The sequence below is a fragment of the Aotus nancymaae genome, unplaced genomic scaffold (genome assembly GCF_030222135.1).
Source record: "Aotus nancymaae isolate 86718 unplaced genomic scaffold, 86718_ANA_hifiasm-v0.15.2.pri h1tg000036l, whole genome shotgun sequence".
Taxonomy (NCBI): domain Eukaryota; kingdom Metazoa; phylum Chordata; class Mammalia; order Primates; family Aotidae; genus Aotus; species Aotus nancymaae.
The window spans coordinates 7,920,504-7,942,130 of record NW_026988450.1 but is presented as its reverse complement, the minus strand read 5'-3'; positions in this window follow the sequence as shown (position 1 = coordinate 7,942,130).

Here is a 21,627-nt window from a genome sequence, read left to right as displayed (position 1 = left end):
TTTGTGAAGTGTATTTCAATCCCCGGGGACATGTCCTTTTTAACTGCATCCTCCACCAAAAAAATGACTGAGCAGGTGTAAGTGGAGAAACCGGCAAAGCGGAAGTGTTGTCCTTTTTTTGTTTTCATTGTGCTTCAGTCGATGCAAATGAAATTTTATCTTTTGAAAGTAAAAGGAACTGTGGCCGAGCGCAGTGGCTCATGCCTGTAATCTCAGCAATTTGGGAGGCCAAAGTGGACAGGTCACCTGAGGTCAGGAGTTCGAGACCAGCCTGGCCAACATGGTGAAACCCTGTCTCTACTAAAAATAGAAAAATTAGCCAGTCATGGAGGTGGGCGCCTGTAATCCCAGCTACTTGGGAGGCTGAGGCAGGAGAATTGCTTGAACCTGGGAGGCAGAGGTTGCAGTGAGCTGAGATTGTGCCACTGCACTGCAGCCTGCGTGTTAGAGCTAAACTCAGTCTCAAAAAAAAAAAAAGCAAAATCAGTCCTTATTTCCTTCATCCTAGGAATAATAGCATATTTCACTTTCATAGGAAATTAAACTCTTAAAAACAGAACCAAATCCTATACATTTTGCTCTTTAAACTGCTATTTATTTACTTACTTTTGCCTTACATATTGTGCATATCTTTCTTCATTAACTTAAAAAGAACTCACCCCATGGATCATCTGAGGTCAGGAGTTCAAAACCAGCCTAACCAACATGGTGAAACCCTGACTCTACTAAAAGTACAAAATTAGCAGGGCATGGCAGCACATGGTTGTAGCCTCCGGAGTAGCTGAGACTACAAGCACGCACTGCCATGCCCGGCTAATTTTGTATTTTTAGTAGAGACAGGGTTTCACCGTGTAAATTTTTAATTTTAAGAAACACTATCAAATTGATGCTTCGAAACAACTGTGCACATTTATATTCCTCCCAGTAGTCAGGGCAATAACATGTATCTGATGTACAAAAATAATTGCTCATTATTTTAGCCCTGCCAACCATTTGTCTCTTTTCTTTCTGGGACTGCTATTGATTGCATGACCTTCTGAAGCTCTTCTGTGTCTCTTATCTTTCTTTCATACCTTCTCTTAATTTTTTTTTTTTAAGTCAGAGTCTTGCTCTGTCACCCAAGCTGGAATACAGTGGCACAATCTCAGCTCACTTCAACCTCCGTCTCCTGGGTTCAAGCGATTCTCCTGCCTCAGCCTCCTGAGTAGCTCAGATTACAGGTGTGCACCAGCGCTCCCAGCTAATTTTTGTAGTTTATGTAGAGACAGGGTTATGCCGTGTTGGCCAGGCTGGTCTTGAACTCCTGAGCTCGAGATCTGCATGCCTCAGCAAATCTTTTAAATTGTACATTCTGTGATATTTCCTTGACTTGGTTATCCAGCACTTATATTGATTATTTTTCATTTTGATAATCTTAGGTTTTTAAAAACTTCTTTATGATGGAAAATTTCAAACATACACAAAAGTAGAGAGAGCTAGTATAATAAACCCAGTCACTTTTAAGGATTGTCAACTAATACCAGTTTTATTTCATGTATGACTCCACCAACTTCCCCAACCAATCTTAAGATTATTTGGAAGCAAATTTCGGACGTCATATTTTACTCATACATTTTCTAGTATCTAAATCTAAAAGATAGACTCTTTTTTAACAGTTCTGTAGCATTAATTATATTCATACTGTTGTGGAACAAATCTCCAAAAATCTTTTATCTTGCAAAACTGAACCTCTTACCCATTAAACACTAACTCCCAGTTTTTCACCCTGAACCCCTGGCAACCACATTAAGCTAAAGACACTAAATGAACCCCATTCATTTAGCTTGATGTCTTCAAGTTTGACTTATGTTGTACCATGTGGCAGGATTTTCTTCTTTTTTAAGGCTGAATAATATCTCAATGTATGTGTATATACCGCTTTTTAAAAAATCACTAATCTGTTGGACATTTAAATTGTTCCACCTCTTGGCTATTGTGAATAATACTACAATGAACATGAGTATGCAAATGTGTCTTTGAGATTTTGCCTTGTATTCTTTTGGATATATACCAAGTGAGATTGCTGGATCAAATAATGTTTCCATTTTAATTTTTTAAAGGAATCATATAATCTATTTTAAATTTTTTTTTTTTTTTTTTTTTTTTTTTGAGATGGAGTTTCGCTCTTGTTACCCAGGCTGGAGTGCAATGGCGCGATCTCGGCTCACCGCAACCTCCACCTCCTGGGTTCAGGCAATTCTCCTGCCTCAGCCTCCTGAGTAGCTGGGATTACAGGCACGCGCCACCATGCCCAGCTAAATTTTTTTTTGTATTAGTAGAGACAGGGTTTCACCGTGTTGACCAGGATGGTCTCGATCTCTTGACCTCGTGATCCACCCGCCTCGGCCTCCCAAAGTGCTGGGATTACAGGTGTGAGCCACTGCGCCCAGCCCCCTGGCTAGTTTTTATTCATTATTATATTTTATAGAGATGGAGTCTCACTATGTTGTCCAGGCTGGTCTTGAACTCCTGGCCTTAAGCAATCCTACCTCAGCCTCCTAAAGAGCTGGGATTACAGGCATGAGGCACCATTCTTGGCCTATTTCTTCTTTTTTAATGTAAACATTTACAGCTATAATCTTCCTTCTTGATAATGCTTTCACTGCATCCCATAAGTTTTGATATATTATATTTTCATTTTCATTTGTCTCAAGATATTTTCTCATTTCTCTTGTGATTTTTTTCTTTTTTTTGAGACAGAATCTCACTCTGTTGCCCGGGCTGGAGTGCAGTGGCACGATCTTAACTCACTGCAACCTCAGCCTCCCAGGTTCAAGTGATTCTCCTGCCTCAACCTCCTGAGTAGCTGGGATTACAGGCACCTGCGACCATGCCCGGCTAATTTTTTTGTATTTTTAGTAGTGATGAGGTTTCACCATGTTGGCCAGGCTGGCCTCAAACTCCTGACCTCAAGTGATCTGCCCGCCTCAGCCTCCCAAAGTGCTGGGATTACAGGCATGAGCCACTGTGCCTGGCTTAGAAATAGGGTTTCACCATCTTGGCCAGGCTGGTCTCGAACTCCTGATCTTAGGTCATCCATGCACCTTGGCCTTCCAAGGTGTAATCCTGTACTGGGATTACAGGCATGAGCCACTATGCCCAGACTCTTGTGGTTTCTTTTTTGACTCATTGGTTAATAATTTGTTTAATAATTTGCTGTTTAATTTCCACATGTGTGTGGATTTTCCATTTTCCTTCTGCTGTTGATTTCTAGCGTCATTCTATTGTTGTTGGAAATGATGCTTTGTATAATTTTAGTCTTCTTAAATTTGTTAAGACTTGTTCTGTGGCCTAACCTGCTCTTGTTGGGTGGAGTGTTCTCTAGATGTCTATTAGGTTTAATTGGTCTATAATGCTCAAGTCTTATTTCCTTGTTAAGTCTGGTTGACTTAAGGTCTACTTTGTCTGACAGTAGTATGGCCACCTCTGCTCTCTTTTGGTTATCTTTTGCATAGAATATCTTCTTCCATTTTTTCACTTTTGGTCTATGTGCGTCCTAGATCTAAAGTGAATGTCTTATAGAAAGCATATGGTTGGATCTTGCTTTTTTTTAAAATTTATTCAACTGATCTGTGTCTTTTGATTGGGGAGTTTAATTCATTTACATTTAAATTAATTACTGATAATAAATGAGTTACTATTGCCATTTTGTTGTTTTCTGTGTATCGTGTAACTTTTTTTTTCTCTTCCTCTTGTACTGCCTTCCTTTGCGTCTCATTAATTTTTACAATGACATGCTTTGGTTCCCTCCTCTTTTCCTTGTGTGTATCTTCTGTAAGTATTTTCTTTGTAGTTACCATGGGGATTATATAAAACCTCTTAAAGTTATCATAATCTATTTTAAACTGATACAACTTCAATCACATACAAAAACTACTTTGTAACATATCTGTCCTCTGGTGAATTTTTTGGTTCAGCTATTGCATTTTTCCACTCCAGAATTTGTGTTGTTCTTTTTTATAGTTTTCATTTCTCTATTGATATTCTCATTTTATTCATGAATTGTCTCCCTGACTTTGTTTGGTTGTCTGTGTTCTCTTTTAGCTAATTGAGCTTCTCCATAATGATTATTTTGAATTCTTTATCAGCTAATTCATAGTTCTCTACTTCTTTAGAGTTGGTTGCTGAAGATTTAATTTGTTCATTTTATTGGGCCATTGTGTTGGTCTGTTTCTGTGTTTCTATAAAGGAACACCTGAGGCTCGGTAATTTATAAAGCAAAGAGGTTTAGGCCAGATGTAGTGGCTTACACCTGTAATCCCAGAATTTTGGGAGGCCCAGGTGGGCAGATCACCTGAGGTCAGGAGTTCGAGACCAGCCTGACCAAATGGAGAAACTCCATCTCTACTAAAAATACAAAATTAGCCGGGTGTGGTGGTACATGCCTGTAATCCCAGCTACTTGGGAGGCCGAGGCAGGAGAATCACTTGAACCTGGGAGGTGGAGGTTGTGGTGAGTCGAGATCGCGCCATCCTGGGCAACATGAGCGAAACTCCAGCCTGGGCAACATGAGCAAAGCTCCGTCTCAAAATAAATAATAATTAATTAATTAAAAATAAAACAAATTAATTGACTTGTAGTTCTGCAGGCTGTACCAGCATGGCTACAGCATCTGCTTCTGGTGAGAGCCTGAGGAAACTTAAATCATGGTAGAAGGCAAAGTGGGAGCAGGCACATCACATGGCAAGAGTGGGAGCAAGAGAACAAGGAGAGAAATGCCATACACTTTTAAACAACTAGAAGTCACGTGAATTCAGAGTGAGAAATCATGATGAAGGTGATGATGCTAAACCATCCATAGGTATCCACTGCCATGGTTCAGTCACCTCCCATCAGGCCCCACCTCCAACACTGGGAATCACATTTCAACACGAGATTTGGAGGGGACAAACATCTGAACCATATCAGCCGTGTTTCCCTCTTGTGTGTGTCTTGTGGCATCTTGTTGGGATTGTGTCTACCAGTCCATATGGACTGGCTTCATACCGGAGATCTTCACAAGAAGCCTGACTATAAATGGTGGGAGACCTTGAAAACCTTTCTTGGGGATGCATTTTCTTTTTTTCTTTTTTTTTTTTTTTGCGATGGAGTCTCACTCTGTTGCCCAGGCTGGAGTGCAGTGGCATGATCTCAGCTCACTGCAACCTCTGCCTCCTATATTCAAGCAATTTTTCTGCCTCGGCCTCCCGAGTAGCTGGGACTACAGGTGCCACCACACCCAGCTAATTTTTGACTACTGGCATGTGCCACCACGCCCAACCAGGGATGGATTTTCTCTGGGCCTGTGTGTATAATTTTCTTTTATTTACTTTTTATTTGTAGAGACAAGTTCTCCCTAGGTTGCCCAGGCTGGTTTCAAAACCCTTGAGCTCAAGCAATCCTTCTCCCTTGGCCGCGCCTGGCCCGTGTGTGTGCGTGTGTGTGTGATGTTCTAGTTAAAACGCTTGCCCGTTTTCTCAGTTCATGATCTCTTACTCCCTCTGGTGTCTGTCTTCAGTACTGTAGCCTTCCTGCAGCAACTCATGTGACACTTATCTTTGTTCAGTGGTCCCCAACCCATCACCCAAACTATGCGCCTTCTGCTCTGAGTTCACTGAGTCAAAACAGAAACCAGTCTGTTGGACGGCCCCCAGAAAGCCAGGATGTTGGGCTCATGTTTCACTCTTCTTTTTTCCTTGGCGGGGAGAAGCTGGGAGTTGTGAGTTTTCTTCCCATCACTCCATGTTGCGTTGGAAAGGGAGAGGTTAGGGTTGGCAAAATTTAAGACATTTTCCTACCCAGTTCGATGTAGTCCATTTTAGCTTTGTACGCACCTGAGTGCTGCGACCTCTTTGGTTTCTGAGGCTCTCACAAAGGCAATTTGGTCTGCATATTGTTGTTAAGTTGGTGTCTCCATGGGAAAACGAGACTGCGGCTTCATATTCTGCCACCTTACTATTATCACTCTAATAACTCTTTTTTTTTTTTGCTGAAGTGCAGTGGCACGATCTTGGATCAATGCAACCTCTGCCTCCCGGGTCCAGGTACAAGCAATTCTCCTGCCTCAGCTTCCCGAGTAGCTGAGATTACAGGCATGTGCCACCATGCCCAAGCTAATTTTTGTATTTTTAGTAGAGATGGGTTTCACCATGTTGGCCAGGCTCGTCTTAAACTCCTGACCTCGTTATCCACCTGCCTCGGCCTCTCAAAGTGACGGGATTACAAGCATGAGCCACTATACCCAGCCTCTAATGACTCTTTTAAAAACATGATTGTATATTTTTATAACACCTAACAGTAACAATTCTTAAATCCTTTTTTTAAATGAGATGGGGGAGGGAGTCTTGCTCTGTTTCCCAGGCTGGAGTACAGTCGTATGATCACAGATCACTGTAGCCTCCACCTCCCAGGCTCAAGTGATTCTCTCATTTTAGCCTCCTGAGTAGCAGGGACCACAGTTGTGTGCTACCATGCCGTGATAATTTTTTTTTTTTTTTTTTGAGATGGAGTCTTGCTTTATTGCCCAGGCTGGAGTGTAGTGGTGTGATCTCAGCTCACTGCAACCTCTGTCTCTCGTGTTCAAGTGATTCTCCTGCCTCAGGCTCCTAAGTAGCTGGGATTATAGGCGCCTGCCACCATGCCTGGCTAAATCTTTTGTATTTTTAGTAGAGACAGGGTTTCACTGGGTTGGCCAGGCTGGTCTTGAACTCCTGACCTCAGGTGATCTGCCTGCCTCAGCCTCCCAAAGTGCTGGGATTACAGGTATGAGCCACTGCACCTGGCCCAGTGTTTGCTTTCTTTACTCATCATATAATTTATAAGAATATTTTAGGCCAGGCGCAGTGGTTCATGCCTGTAATCCCAGCACTTTGGGAGGCTGAGGCGGATGGAACACCTGAGGTCAGGAGTTTGAGACCAGCCTGGCCAACACAGTGAAACCCTGTCTCTACTAAAAATATAAATATCAGCTGGGTGTGGTGGTGCATGCCTGTAATCCCAGCTACTCGGAAGGCTGAGGCAGAAGAATTGCTTGAACCTGGGAGGCGGAGATTGTGGTGAGCTGAGACCGTGCCATTGCACTCCAGAGACGAGCAAGAAACTTCATCTCAAAAAAAAAATTTTTTTTTCCATGCCTCCATGAACCGTCATACTATTAACTTTGAATCAGCTTCCAACATTTTATCCTTTGTGCTTTTATATCATGAAATATTTCTAGATTTTTGTTATTATAGAGCTCGTTGATGGTGTCACTTCTTCTGGGGCATTTTCATTCTTTTCATCACAACGTTTCTCATTTATGTCAATCTGCCTTCACCAAGTGCCTCTGGCTATGCATGTAGAATTTCTCAGATGTCGGTAGTATCCACATGCCCGTGTCAACTGTTTTTTCTAAACTCCATTGACATTTGATTCCAATTTCACTTCCAGCATTATCACTTTTTGATTCTTTGATATGCTTTTGTCTCTGTTGCCCAGTTGCCTGTTCTGCTTGTTCATTTTTGTGAAATGTTACCTGGCTTTATCACTGGGAGACGAGGAGGCAACACAACCACACACTCTGCTGTCTTTGCAGTCTCTGTAAGAACTGAAGGACAGGTGTGTGATGACCAATCACCAGACTTTGAAAGAAGTGACGTGATCATGATTGATCACTGATCATTTTGCGTATGTTATTTATTTAGTGATTTGTGGACTGAAGAGCTAGCCATGAAATTTGTACTTTATGCAGTTACTCTTAAATAATATACCATAGTAACTGATGTTTGAAATGAGTTGTTGAAGGACTGATACTATTTAACTAGATTGTTGTAATAGAAATTCCTGCTTATCAGAACTTTGAAAAGCAAGGAGTGCCTATTTTAGGATTAGCTTTGATTCTTCAGGGGTAGTTGTCTAATTTGGCTTTTCTCTCTAAAGCTACTGTTTTCCCTGTATTTCTGGGAATCTTGGATTTCTTTTATTTATAATTAAGCATTAAAATTAATTTTTTTTGCCGGGCGTGGTGGCTCATGCCTGTAATCCAAGCACTTTGGAGGCCAAGGCGGGCAGATCACCTGAGGTCGGGAGTTCAAGGCCAGCCTGACCAACATGGTGAAACCCCGTCTTAAAAAATAAATAAATAAAATAATAAATAAAATTAATTTTTTTTCTGGGAACAGGTTTGGATTTTCCCTGTCCTTATGTAGTTATACCAGGTTCTCTTATATGTCCTCCTCTGACATTAGAAGGATTTGCATGGACTTCCCTTTTGGGTACACCTGTAGGAGCTATATGGGGGATCCCTCACAACAGACACCACTACAACACTAAAATGAAGAACAACGATCCTCACACTTGAAACGTTAGCTCTTCCTAGGGATTTTTCAGTTTATACATGGATACAGCTTCCTTTACCCTTGGTGAGGCTACCTGGCATAGGTATTTCATTAACACACTGCTACATCTTAATCTAAGCCCCTGTTTTCAGCCTCCTTCTGCACCAGACTTATCGCCACCTAGAGTTGCCAGAGTCCCAGGAAGAGCAGTTCCCACCACCACACCCCAACCTGAGCACATTCTCAGGTGTGGCCTCCTTTGTCCTATTTCATCTTTCATCAGACCTTCCACAACTTTTGAATTCCAGAAAATTGTTGAAATCACAAGTCAGTATCCATTCTCTTTGTTACTGATTCATTCCTTGGTTTTCCTTTACAAGAATTTCAGTGAGGTCTCCAGGCAGAGAGAAAGCAAATATCATTGCTGAGTCTGCAATTCTAAGCTGAGATTTAATTGATTCTTAAAGTTTCTCAAGTGTCTCTTTTATGTAGATAACTCCTTTAGGACCCTTCTCATTATGAAGAGAGGGAGGGTAGCATAGTGCTTAAGGGAAGGGGCTCCTGAACCAGACTATGTGGATTTCAGATTTGACTCTGCTCTTCCTCAGGTGAGACTTTGGGTATGTTACTTACACTTTTGTACCTCAGTGTTCTCATCTATAAAATAATACCTCATGGAATTGCTTGAAGAGTAAATGAGCTAATATTTTTAATGTTACCTAGGACAGTGCTTGGCAGAGAGTACGAGCTATGTAAGTATTTGAAAATGAATGAGGCCAAGGGTGGTGGCTCACGCCTGTAATCCCAGCACTTTGGGAGGCCGAGGTGGGCGAATCACTTGAGGTCAGGAGTTGGAGACCAGCCTGGCCAACATGGTGAAACCCCATCTCTAACAAAAATACAAAAATTAGCTGGGCATGGTGGTACGTGCCTGTAATCCCAGTTACTTGGGAGGCTGAGGCAGGAAAATCACTTGAACCTAGGAGATGGAGGTTGCAGTGAGCCAAGATTGCACCGCTGCACTCCAGTGTCAGCAACCAGAACCGAACTCCATCTCAAAAAGAAAATGAATGAATTCTAACTTGGAAACAAAATATATCTGAAAATGCAATGCCTTGAGTTTCTTGTGTCGCTCATATCTGGTTCAGCATTCCCTGAATAAAAGAAGGTTAAATTTTTTCTTTCTGCTTAGAAATCAACCTGGGGTGACTGCTTTTGCAGTTAAGTAGGTGATTAATAAAAACTAAATTTTTCTCTATTTGAATAACTGTGTATCCCTGACAAGACCTTGGTAGCCACTGAAATGAATTCACCATACATCCAACTAATAGAAACAAGAGAAACAACTTGGCAAAGAAACACTCAATGAAATAAATTCGAAACATCTGTTTCCTTTTATTTTTATTAATCATTGCATTCTCACAATATTTCAACCAAAGCCTGGGGAAACTGAGAACTCTGCCTATTTAAATAAGCTCAACAAAAAGCCCATAATAAAATATTTAGCATAAGACATAGTTCTAATAAAACTGCAATTAAAAAAAGAAGTTTGTATTGTTTTCCTATAAGTGATTTGTCAGAGGTTTTAAAATTATATATTTCTTATTATTTGTTCACTTAAAATGTATCACTCTGTACTTTAATCAAGTCTCAAGTGTTTTCATCTCCAAGAGTCACACTGTGAGCTTGAATCTTTTTCAAAGACAAATCCCGTTAAGCTTTGCTTTAAAGAATATAAGGGACCGGTGCAGTGGCTCACGTCTGTAATCCCAGCACTTTGGGAGGCTGAGGCAGGTGGATCGTGAGGTCAGGAGTTTGAGACCAGCCTGGCCAAGATGGTGAAACCCAGTCACTACTAAAAATACATAAATTAGCTGCCTGTAATCCCAGCTACTTGAGAGGCTGAGGCAGGAGAATTGCTCAAACCCAGGAGGTGGAGGTTGCAGTGAGCCAATTTGGCACCACTGCACTCTAGCCTGGCAACAGACTGAGACTCTGTCTCAAAAAAAAAGAAAAGAAAAGAAAAGAAGGGAAAATTTATAGGAACAAAAATTATTTTGTCTCTTAAAATTGAGGAAAGAGGCAAGAGGCTGGGCATGGTGGCTCATACCTATAATCCCAGAACTTTGGGAGGCAGAGGCAGGTGGATTACCTAAGGTCAGGAGTTCAAGGCCAGCCTGGCCAACATGGTGAAACTCTGTCTCTACTAAAAATACAACAATTAGCTGGGCATGGTGGCAGGCACCTATAGTCCCAGCTACTCGGGAGGCTAAGGCAGAAGAATCACTTGAACCTGGGAGGTGGAGGTTGTAGTGAGCTGAGATTATACCACTGCACTCAGCCTGGGCAACAGAGCGAGATTCCGTCTCAGGAAAAGAAAAAAATTAGGAAAGAGAAATAGACCAATGCTATAAAAGCTGTGAGCCTGATTTATTACAGCTCAGTTACCATAATACCAGAAAATAATCTTGACAAGCACAAGTTCTTTAAAGATTGTTTTACTTTTAAAACAATCTCAAATTTACATAAAATCTGCAAGAACAGTATACAGAACATTTTTCTCAGCCATTAGGTATAAGTTGCTAACATGACATCCCAAACACTTCAACATGTATTTTTATACAAACTTACATTCACCATTCCAACCCTAATGCAAACATCAAAATTAGGAATATTACAATGACACATCATATCTAGTCCTCCTCATTTGATTTCACCAATTGTCTTTGACTTTAGAGTGCAAGGATCCAGATGAGAATCAGACATCACATTGAGTTAAGGTAACAGGTCTCTTTAGTCTCGTTTGGCTCAGCACAGCTCTTCAGTCTGCCTTTGATTTTCCTGACTGTGACACTTTAGGAGATGACAAGGCACTGCCCCACATGGACCCCTTCCTAGCCCCGCTCAGGCTCCTCAATTAGAGAATATTGCATTCTGAAAAATAATTTTTCAGACAATCAAAGTTTAATCCCATAATTTCCAAAGCTTTGTTTTTATCAGTTCCCAGTGGAACTCTTCTGAAATGCACACACTTTTCCCTGCTTTATTAAATAGAGTATACTAATTATTAGGCATGTGTAGGCTAGTGGATCCTCTGAACTTTCACTGCTGCACTGTGCTTGAAGACCATCATATCCTTAAGGGCCACTGCACCAGGAGAAGCCCTTGAATTCATTTAAAGAAATGCTACTCTAGCTATTATTTTCTTTCTTCAGGAAAACCTCTAGAGGCAGTCTTTTCCAATGACATAATGCCTAGCGGATTACCCTAGCCCTGAAATGGAATGGAGCCGCAGATCAAGTAGGAGTAGAGTGGACCAGAAACCCATGTAGGTCCCTGGTCAGCCTTGAGGGCATGTCTGGGGCTGCACAGCCACTCAACTCAGGACCGTGTTCACGACCATCCAGGCCCAGCCACAGGCTTTCTTAGCATTCTGTATGGTATTGTACCTTGAGCTCTTGCTTGACAAAAGGCTTGTAACAGGATCTTTGGATCTCTGTATTGTAGATGGACTCCAGTTCATTCACTTTGAGATTATAGATAAAAATGACTGATTTTTCTGCATAGAAGATCCAAAACTTTCATTGGATTCTCAGAGGGAATGAGAGGGGCTGAGATATTATCCTTGTAACTCCTAAAATAAATAAGTAATGGAAAAAGCTGACCTAGTCTTATGGACTAGGCTCAGTCTGAGCTGAACAGACTCTGCTAAATTTAGCTATTGGGCACAGCTAAATTCAGAGTGAAATGCAAGAGTCCTCTTTGGAAATAGCCCCTGAGGTTCATGTAAATGTGTAACACACTCAAATTATAGCACTCTCTACACACACCCTGCATCTTGCTTTTTTTTGCTTAATGTATCTTGGAAAAATCTTATTTTTGTGTTTATAGAACTATTCTTTTTCAGTGATTATGCAGGATTCCATTGTATGATCACAGCATAATTTATTTATCTGGTACTCTGCAACAGACTGAATATTCATGTCCCTCCAAAACCTCTTCGATGAGATCCTAACCCCTAAGGTGATGGTGCTGTGATGGAAATGAAGCCTTTGGAGGTGATGAGGTTATGAGGTGGAGTCTTTAGGAATGGAATTCACACCCTTATAAAGGTGGCTCCAGGCCGGGGTGGTGTCTCATGACTGTAATCCCAGCACTTTGGGAGGCTGAGGCAGGCAGATCACCTGAGGTCAGGAGTTCGAGACCAGCCTGGCCAACATGCGAAATACCATCTCTACTAAAATACACACACACACACACACACACACACACACACAAGCACAAATTAGCTGGACGCGGTGGCAGGTGCCTGTAATCCCAGCTACTCCGGAGGCTGAGGCAGGAGAATTGCTTGAACCCAGGAGGCAGAGGTGGCAGTTTGCTGAGATCTCGCCACTGCACTCCAGCGTGGGCGATAAGAGCGAAACTCTGTCTCGGGGGAAAAAAAGTCTCCAGTAGCTATAAGGAGAAAGGCAGCAGTTTGCAACCTGGGAGAGGGCTCTCTTCAGAACTCGAATTCTTTCAAAGCATATTAAGATTTTGATTCTAAAAAAAAAAAAAAAAAAAAAAAACTAAAAAAATTTTGATTCTATAGGAGAAAGAAGGCTGAGCTCTGTGTTGAAGGCAATACTTAGTAAATCATATGTTTTTCTGTAAACTTCAACTTGGTTTTGCTAAAATCATGTTTTCAATTTAACAACTATTTGTTTTATTATCTGCACAACTCGAAACTAGATGTTTCGCCTAATTCAGATTTTGGAGTCTTCCAAGGACTCGTTAGTAAAGTAAAATATAAGAAGGGATTAATTAGATTGGGGGTGGCATAGTGAGGAGGAGGAGAACATGTGAAGTGGTGTTTCAGCTGGAGGGAGCTGCTCACAGGTGAGAAGGAGCATGGTCTGCGAGAAGTCAGTGTGAATGGAGCCTCAGGTCTGGAGTTCATGTGGACAGGGAGGGCTGGAGAGGTAAGAAGGACCAGTCACGCAAGGGCTTTTCTCTATGCTGAGGAATACAGCCTTTATCTTCCTAGAGAGGGGAGAATATCAGGCAGGGGTGGGGGTTGGTGAGAAGAGTAAGTTGATCAGACACACTATTAAAAACGGACTGGACCTGACACAGTGGCTCACGCCTGTAATCCCAGCGCTTTGGGAGGCCAAGGTGGGCAGATCACTTGAGGTGAGGAGTTTGAGGTCAGTCTGGGCAAGCTGGCAAAACCCCGTCTGTACTAAAAATACAAAAATTAGCCAGGCATGGCAACACACGGCGGTAATCCCAGCTACTCTGGAGGCTGAGGCAGGAGAATCACTGGAACCCTGGAGGTGGAAGTTGCAGTGAGCCGAGATTGCACCACTGCACTCCAGCCTGGGCGATGGAGCAAGACTCTGTCTCAAAATTAAATAAATAAGTAAATAAATAAATAATGGGCTGGAAAGAAGGGAGAGAGAAGCCTAAAGTTGGCAAGACCATCACAGGAGTTCAGGCCAGAGCTGAATTCAACTTGAACTAAAATAGTGGGCGTTGGGATAGAGAAGGTGCCATATTATGAGATGTTTTCAGTACAATCGACTATATTTGAAAATTGGTTGAAGATGAGGAAGGCGGATAAATGAAGAGTGATTCAGGTATGGAGACCTCGCACAGGACGGTCATGGTAGTGCTGGGGATGGACGAGAGGCCCGGCGGCTTGTGTGGAGTGAGATGAGAAGAGGGGCTGAATGAAGCCCTGCAGGACGCCGGTTCTGAGAGGAAGCAAATGCCTGAGCGTGATGGAGAAAAACCAAGGGATTGTGAAATGAGGGAAGCCAATGGACATATTTCAAGGATGAGGAAGGTATCAACTGGGTCAGATAAAGAGCAAGATAAATAAGGGTCTTAACTTTAGCGAAAATTTATACAGAGATAACGTCAAAGAGGTGTGGGGATGGGGAGTAGACAGAAGAAAAGAGAGTGGGAGGAGGCTGAGAGGATGCAGAGAGTGCACAAAGAAATCCTTCAGAATATTTGGCTCTAGAGGAGATAAGGGACAGAGCCAGAGCCAGGCACAGTGGCTCTCCTGTCATTCCAACTACTTGGGAGGCTGAGGTGGGAGGATTGCCTGAGCCCAGGACTTCAAGGTCAGCCTGGGCAACTAAGGAAGACCTCCATTTCCAAAAGTATATTAATTTAAAAAAAAACAAAGAGAGACAGGGCAAAAGCTGGAAGGCAGCAATGCATGGTTTGTGTTTTTCAGATGCGCTTTCGGCTGTTTAAATGCTGATGGGGGGCCAGATGCGGTGACTCACGCCTGTAATCACAGCAGTTTGGGAGGCCACGATGGGTGGATCACTTGAGGTCAGGAGTTCAAGACTAGCCTGGCCAACATGGTAAAACCCTCTCTACTAAAAATACAAAAATTAGCTGGGAGCAGTGGCTCACACCTGTAATCCTAGCACTTGGGGAGTGCTGAGGTGGGTGAATCACAAGGTCAAGAGTTCCAGACCAGCCTGGCCAACATGGTGAAACCCTGTCTCTACTAAAAATACAAAAAAAAAAAAAAAAAAAAAAAAAAAAATTAACTGAGCGTGGTGTCAGGTGCCTGTAATCCCAGCTACTCGGGAGGCTGAGGCAAGAGAATCACTTGAACCCAGGAAGCAGAGGTTGCAGTGAGCCAAGATCATGCCACTGCACTCCAGCCTGGGTGACAGAGTGAGACTCTGTCTCCAAAAACACTTTGCCAGCATTGATTACTTTTTGTCTTTTTGATAATATCATTCTAACTGGGGTGAAATGATATTGTGATTTTGATTTGCATTTCACCAGTGATTAGTTGAGCATTTTTTCATATACCTGGTGGCCATTTGTATGTCTTCTTTTGAAAAATGTTTATTCAGATAATTAGCCCATTTTTAAATTGGATTTTTTTTTTTTTTAAAGATGGGGTTTCACCATGATGGCGAGGCTGGTCTTGAACTCCTGACCTCAGGTGATCCACCCACCTCAGCCTCCCAAAGTGCTAGGATTACAGGTGTGAGCCACTGTGCCCAGCTCTGGATTTTTTTTTTTAATGAGATGGAGTCTCTCTCTGTTGCTCAGGCTGAAGTGCAGTGGCACGATCTCAGCTCACTACAACCTCCACCTCCTGGGTTCAAGTGATTCTTCTGCCTCACCCTCCCGAGTAGCTTGGATTACAGGTGTGCGCCACCACACCCAGCTAATTTTGTATTTTTAGTAGAGACAAGGTTTCTCTATGTTGGTAAGCTGGTCTCGAACGCCCAACCTCAGGTGATCCACCTGCCTCGGCCTCCTAAAGTGCTGGGCTTACAAGCGTGAGCCACCGCACCTGGTGGCATTTTATTTTTTTGTAGCTAATTGTAAATGGAATTGTTTTCTCAGTTTCTTTTTCAGATTATTGGCCGTTAGCATATAGAAATGCTACTGATTTTTGTATATTAGCTGAATAGTTTTAATATTTCCAGGGCAAAGACGCCAACTAATGGTGCAAATTATTAGGAGACACGTGTCATTATTTAAGTTGGGCAGTAAGTTTCTTGCTTTCAGGAAAACTTTTTTAAGCTCTAACCTAAAAGAAATTTTTATGTTAAGAGCCAAACCAAAACCCCTGGAAGGACCTAGACGCATTGCCATCAATGCCTTTATGCTCTCAGCCAACTAAGTAGTACTGAAATCTGGAAGAATAAATAAAACAATAACAACAAGAAAACCTTAACTTTGAAGATGATTTCCCACACGGGTATACCTCATAGCCCAAAATGTGATGGAGATGATCTCTCTCTCTCTCTCTCTTTTTTTTTTGACACGGAGTCATGCTCTGTTGCCCAGGCTGGAGTGCAGTGGTGGCGAGATCTCTGCTCACTGCAACCTCCACCTCCTTGGTTCAAGTGATTCTCCTGCCTCAGCCTCTCGAGTAGCTGGGATTACAGGCACCTGCCCCCATGCCCGGCTAATTTTTGTATTTTTAGTAGAGATGGGGTTTCCCCATGTTGGCCTGGCTGGTTTTGAACTCCTGACCTCAGATGATCCTGCCGCCTCAGTCTCCCAAAGTGCTTGGGATTAAAGGTGTGAGCCACCACACCTAACTGGGGATAATCTCTTTAAGGGCCTCTCTCAATATCTCATTGTGATCAGAAGAGTGCAAGCAGTGGCACTCACATTAACTAGAGTGGGGTTTTCCCCCACCTATTCCATATTGCCAAGGGTATGGGAAATTAGGGGAAAAGGTCAATTCTTACCATTTATTTTGTAAGCAAACTGTGACATTGGTAATTTGTAATTGCAGGGTGCCAGTTATTTCAACTGTGTTTCTTTCTTTCTTTCTTTCTTTTTTTTTAAAGAGAAAGAGAGAGAGAGAATAGGGAGGAGGAAAAAGGAAGAGAAAGAGAGAGAGAGAATGGGGAGGAGGAAAAAGAAAAAGAAAGAGGGAGAGAGAATGGGAGTATTGCTTTCTTGCCCAGACTAGAATGCAATTTAGTAATGGGTATTGAAAACCTCTTGTGTACTGATAATTATGCTTAATGATGTAGTCAGGAAGGAATAAGGGAAGAAGATAACAAACAAACAGCCAACCAATATTTCATTTAAACCTATGAAATGCTATGCGATTACTGAGGAGTGATTTACTTCCAATTATATAGTCACTTTTGGAATAGGTGTGAGGTGGTAATGTATGTTTTGTGTATTTGAAGTGGAGATTTCTATAAATGTTTATTAAGTTTACTTGTTCCGGGTCTGAGTTCAAGTCCTGAATGTCCTTGTTAATTTTCTATCTCGTTGATCTATAGAATCGTTAGCTATTCTTGTTACATTGATCCTTTTACCATTATGTAATGTCCTTCTTTGCCTCTTTTGATCTTTGTTGCTTTAAAGTCTACTTTATCAGAGGCGAGAATTGCATCTCCTGCTTTTTGTTTATTTGTTTATTTTTACTCTCTGGTTGGTAAATCTTCCTCCTTCTCTTTGAGTCTTTGTGTATTGTTGCATGTAAGATGGGTCTGGATGCAGCATACCGATGGGTTTTGGCTTTTTATCCAATTGCAATATATATAAGTTTAATACTGGCGTTTGATGCTAGCTGGCTGTTTTGCCCATTCGTTGATGTAAATTTTTCATTGTATTAATATTCTTTGCTTTTTGATATATTTTTGGAAAGGCTGATATTGGTCGTTCCTTTATATGTATAGTGCTTCTTTCAGAAGCTCTTGTAAAGCAGGCCTGGTGGTGGTGAACTCTCTAAGTACTTGTTTGTTCGCAAAAGATTTAATATTTCCTTCGCTCATAAAGCTTAGTTTGGCTGGATAGGAAATTCTGGGTTGAAAGTTCTTTTCTTTAAGGATGTTAAATATTGGTCCCCACTCTTTTCTGGCTTGTAGGGTTTCTGCTGAGAGATCTGCTGTGAGTCTGATAGATTTCCCTTTGTGGGTAACCTGACCTTTCTCTCTGGCTGCCCTTAGTATTTTCTCCTTCATTTCAACCCTAATAAATCTGGCAATTATGTGCCTTGGGGTTGGTCTTCTTGAAGAATATCTTTGTGGTGTTCTCTGTATTACCTGGAGTTGAATATTACCTTGCCTTGCTAGGTTGGGAAAGTTTTCCTGAATGATATCCTGAAGAGTATTTTCCAACTTGGATTCATTCTCTTCATCACATTCAGGTACACCTATCAAACGTAAATTAGGTCTTTTCACATAGTCCCATATTTCCTGGAGACTTTGCTCATTCCTTTTTATCCTTTTTTCTCCAATCTTGTCTTCTCGTTTCATTTCACTGAGCTGGTCCTCGACTTCTGATATCCTTTCTTCTGCTTGATCAATTCGACTGTTTAAGCTTGTGCATGCTTTGCAAAGTTCTTGTGTTGTGCTTTTCAGCTCCATCAATTCACTTATATTCCTCTCTAAATTGTCCATTCTCGTTAGCATTTCGTCAAACCTTTTTTTAAGGTTCTTAGTTTCTTTGCATTGGGTTAGAACAAGTTCTTTTAATTCACAGAAGTTTCTCATCACCCACATTTTGAAACCTGCTTCTGTTATTGGAACACACTCGTTCTCCATTAAGCCTTGTTCCATTACTGATGAGGAATTGCGATCCCCTGTAGAGGGAGAGGCATTCTGATTTTGAGTATTCTCTGCCTTTTTAGGCTGCTTTCTTCCCTTCATTATATTCTTATCCATCTGTCGTCTTTGTAATTACCGACTTTCTAACTAGGTCTCTGAGCAGACGTCCAACTTTTTGATTCCCAGCGCCGAAATCTGAGCAATCCACTGCGCCGGCCAAGACAGTGGTGTTAAGGTTGATGGTGCTTTTCTGCCCAGGAATCTCTGGACTCTGCACCAAGAACTGCCGCTTTAAGGCGCCAGCAAAACCGCCGCGCCAGCCACAAGAGTCGCTCTGGCGACCCGTGGAGCTCCTCCGCTGGGAATCTCCTGGTCCGTGAGTTACAAATATTCGTCTGAAACTGTGGCGTCCTCTCATTCTCTGCGCTTTCACTGGGAGCTACGTGCCCGAGCTGCTAGTGATCAGCCATCTTGGATCTCTCATTTCTTTCTTTTATGACATATTTTGAAAATTATTCAGGCTCAATAAATAATATATACTAGCTAATCATTTGACTTTTTACATTTGAGCATTTTAGACTTTGATCGAATTCATTTTTCTCTTACTGTTTATTAATAAAGGTTGAACTTTAGAAATAACAATCTGATATTAAAATAATCATGCAGTTGTTAAGCAAGGGAACTTTATGTGAGTGTTGGATTAAAGTTAAATAACAATGTTAACTTGTCATAGCTTTACCGTTTCCAGAACTGGCACTTGTAATTGAGGTCAACTAGCTTACAAAGCTTAAGCTATTTTGTAACTTTAAAAAATTGACTCGGTGGGGCACGGTGGCTCATGCCTGTAATCCTAGCACTTTGGGAGGCCGAGAAGGGAGGATCGCTTGAGGCCAGGAGTTTGAGACCAGCCTGGACAACATAGTGAGAACCCCATCTCTATTTTAATAAATAAATAAATAAAAATAAAAAGTGGCTGTATTATTTATATAATAATATGTTATTACTATATTACTTTTTTGGGAGTTTGTATTTCTGATAACATCTGTTTCCTGCACATTATTTTTGGACTGAATTTTTGGAAATAGAAATAGGCATTTTGTAAACAAAGAGTCTAGGATAAGGTTGTGAATAAATTCAAGCAATTTAAATTTGATTACCCAGGAGTCATTTGAAATTATAAATGCTTTCTGGGGGGGTGGGGGGAAACACATTTTCGAATCATTATTCTTTTCAGTTTTGAAGATGGTTTAAGGTTATGTACAGCTGTGGAAAGTCAAGTAACCAGAACCATCATTGGTCATTTACGTGACAGAACACTAGGTGGCACTGTTCCTCGAGGGAATTGACTAGAACTGCCTACCAAGAGGTTTTTTTTTTTTTTTTTTTTGAGATGGAGTTTCGCTCTTGTTAACCAGACTGGAGTGCAATGGCGCGATCTCGGCTCACCGCAACCTCCGCCTCCTGGGTTCAGGCAATTCTCCTGCCTCAGCCTCCTGAGTAGCTGGGATTACAGGCACGCGCCACCATGCCCAGCTCATTTTTTGTATTTTTAGTAGAGATGGGGTTTCACCATGTTGACCAGGATGGTCTCGATCTCTTGACCTCATGATCCACCCGCCTCGGCCTCCCAAAGTGCTGGGATTACAGGCGTCAGCCACTGCGCCCGGCCCTTGTTTTTTTTTTTTTTTTTTTTTTTTAAGTCAGGGTTTCATTCTCTGTCGCCCAGGCTGGATGGAGTGCAGTGGCATAATCATGGTTCACTGCAGCCTCAACCTCCTGGCCCAAGCAATCCTCCCACCTTAGCCTCCCGAGTAGCTGAGACCATAGGCACATGTCACCGGATAATTTAAAAAATTTTTTTGTAGAGACAGGGTCTCGCTTTGTTGCCGACGCTAATCTCAAACTCCCGTGCTCAAGTCAGCCTCCTGCCTCTGCTTCTCAAAGTGCTGGGATTACAGGCGTACTCACCAGTGCTTGGCCTCGTTCATTATTATTAACTGAAGTCCACACTTTATTCAGACCTCCTTAGTTTTTACCTAATGTCCCTTTTCTGTCTCAGGATCCCACATTACATTTGGGTCATTGATCATGTCTCTTTAGGCTCCTCCCAGCAGTGGTAGTTTCTGACTTTCTTTGTTTTTGGTGACTTTGCCGGTTTTGAGAGCTACGGGTTGGGTATACCATACACGCCAGCGTTTGTCAGGTTTCTGCACTGCACAGTTAAATTCCACCGCCGGGCGCAGTGGCGCACGCCTGTTATCTATTAGAGTTTGCTGTTTTTCTCATGATTAGCAAGAGGTTATAGGATGAAGGCGACAGAAGTAAGGTGTGTCTTCATCACATCATGTCATAGTATCCACGTGACAGATCACTGTTGATGCTGGCCTTGATCACCTGGCTGGGGAAGCCTCTGTCAGGTTTCTGCACTGTCCTTCCTCCCTCCACACTGGAAGGAAGCCGCTTCGCACAGTCACCACTTAAGGAGTGGGGAGCTATGCTTCAGCTCCTGGAGGGTGAAATAGCTACATAAATTATTTGAATTCTTCTGCATGGGAATTTTTTCTCTTCTCTCCCATTTATGTATTTATTGAATTATTTATTTATACTACTGTGCACTCGTGGATAGTTATTTTACACTCTAGATTATAATCCAATACCATTTTATTTATCTTCTTACTCAAACCGATCCAGATTTGGCCCCTGGAGGCTCTTTTACTTGGCTCCTGTGTCCCACTGACAAATCCCTGTCATGGTGGATTTTTGTTTGTTTGAGCAGTTTGTTTACTTTTTAATAGACAGCTTTTGCTTAGTCTACAAATAGAATTTAGTCCTATTGTTGTACGAGCATTCTCTTTTCCATTATTAAAGTGCTATATAATAATGAAAACTGAAAGACACATGAAAGGAGGAAGGAAAATACTTGTTTTATTTCAGTGTGTTCTTTCCAAGTGTTTTACTTTTCTTCTCTTATTTTCTGTTTTCATTGTTATTACTTGGCAGGCTTTTAAATTTTATTTTAAAAACAGGCTCAATCATTTTTTTCTAAATAATTGTATATTCTGATTATTTCCATTTAACAATACACTATGAATATTCTTCCACTTTCTTACATTTATATAAAATATTCTATGGCTGGGCACAGTGGCTCACACCTGTAATCCCAGCATTGGGAAGCCCAGGCAAGTGGATCACCTGAGGTCAGGAGTTTGAGACCCGCCTGGCTAACATGGTGAAACCCTGTCTCTACT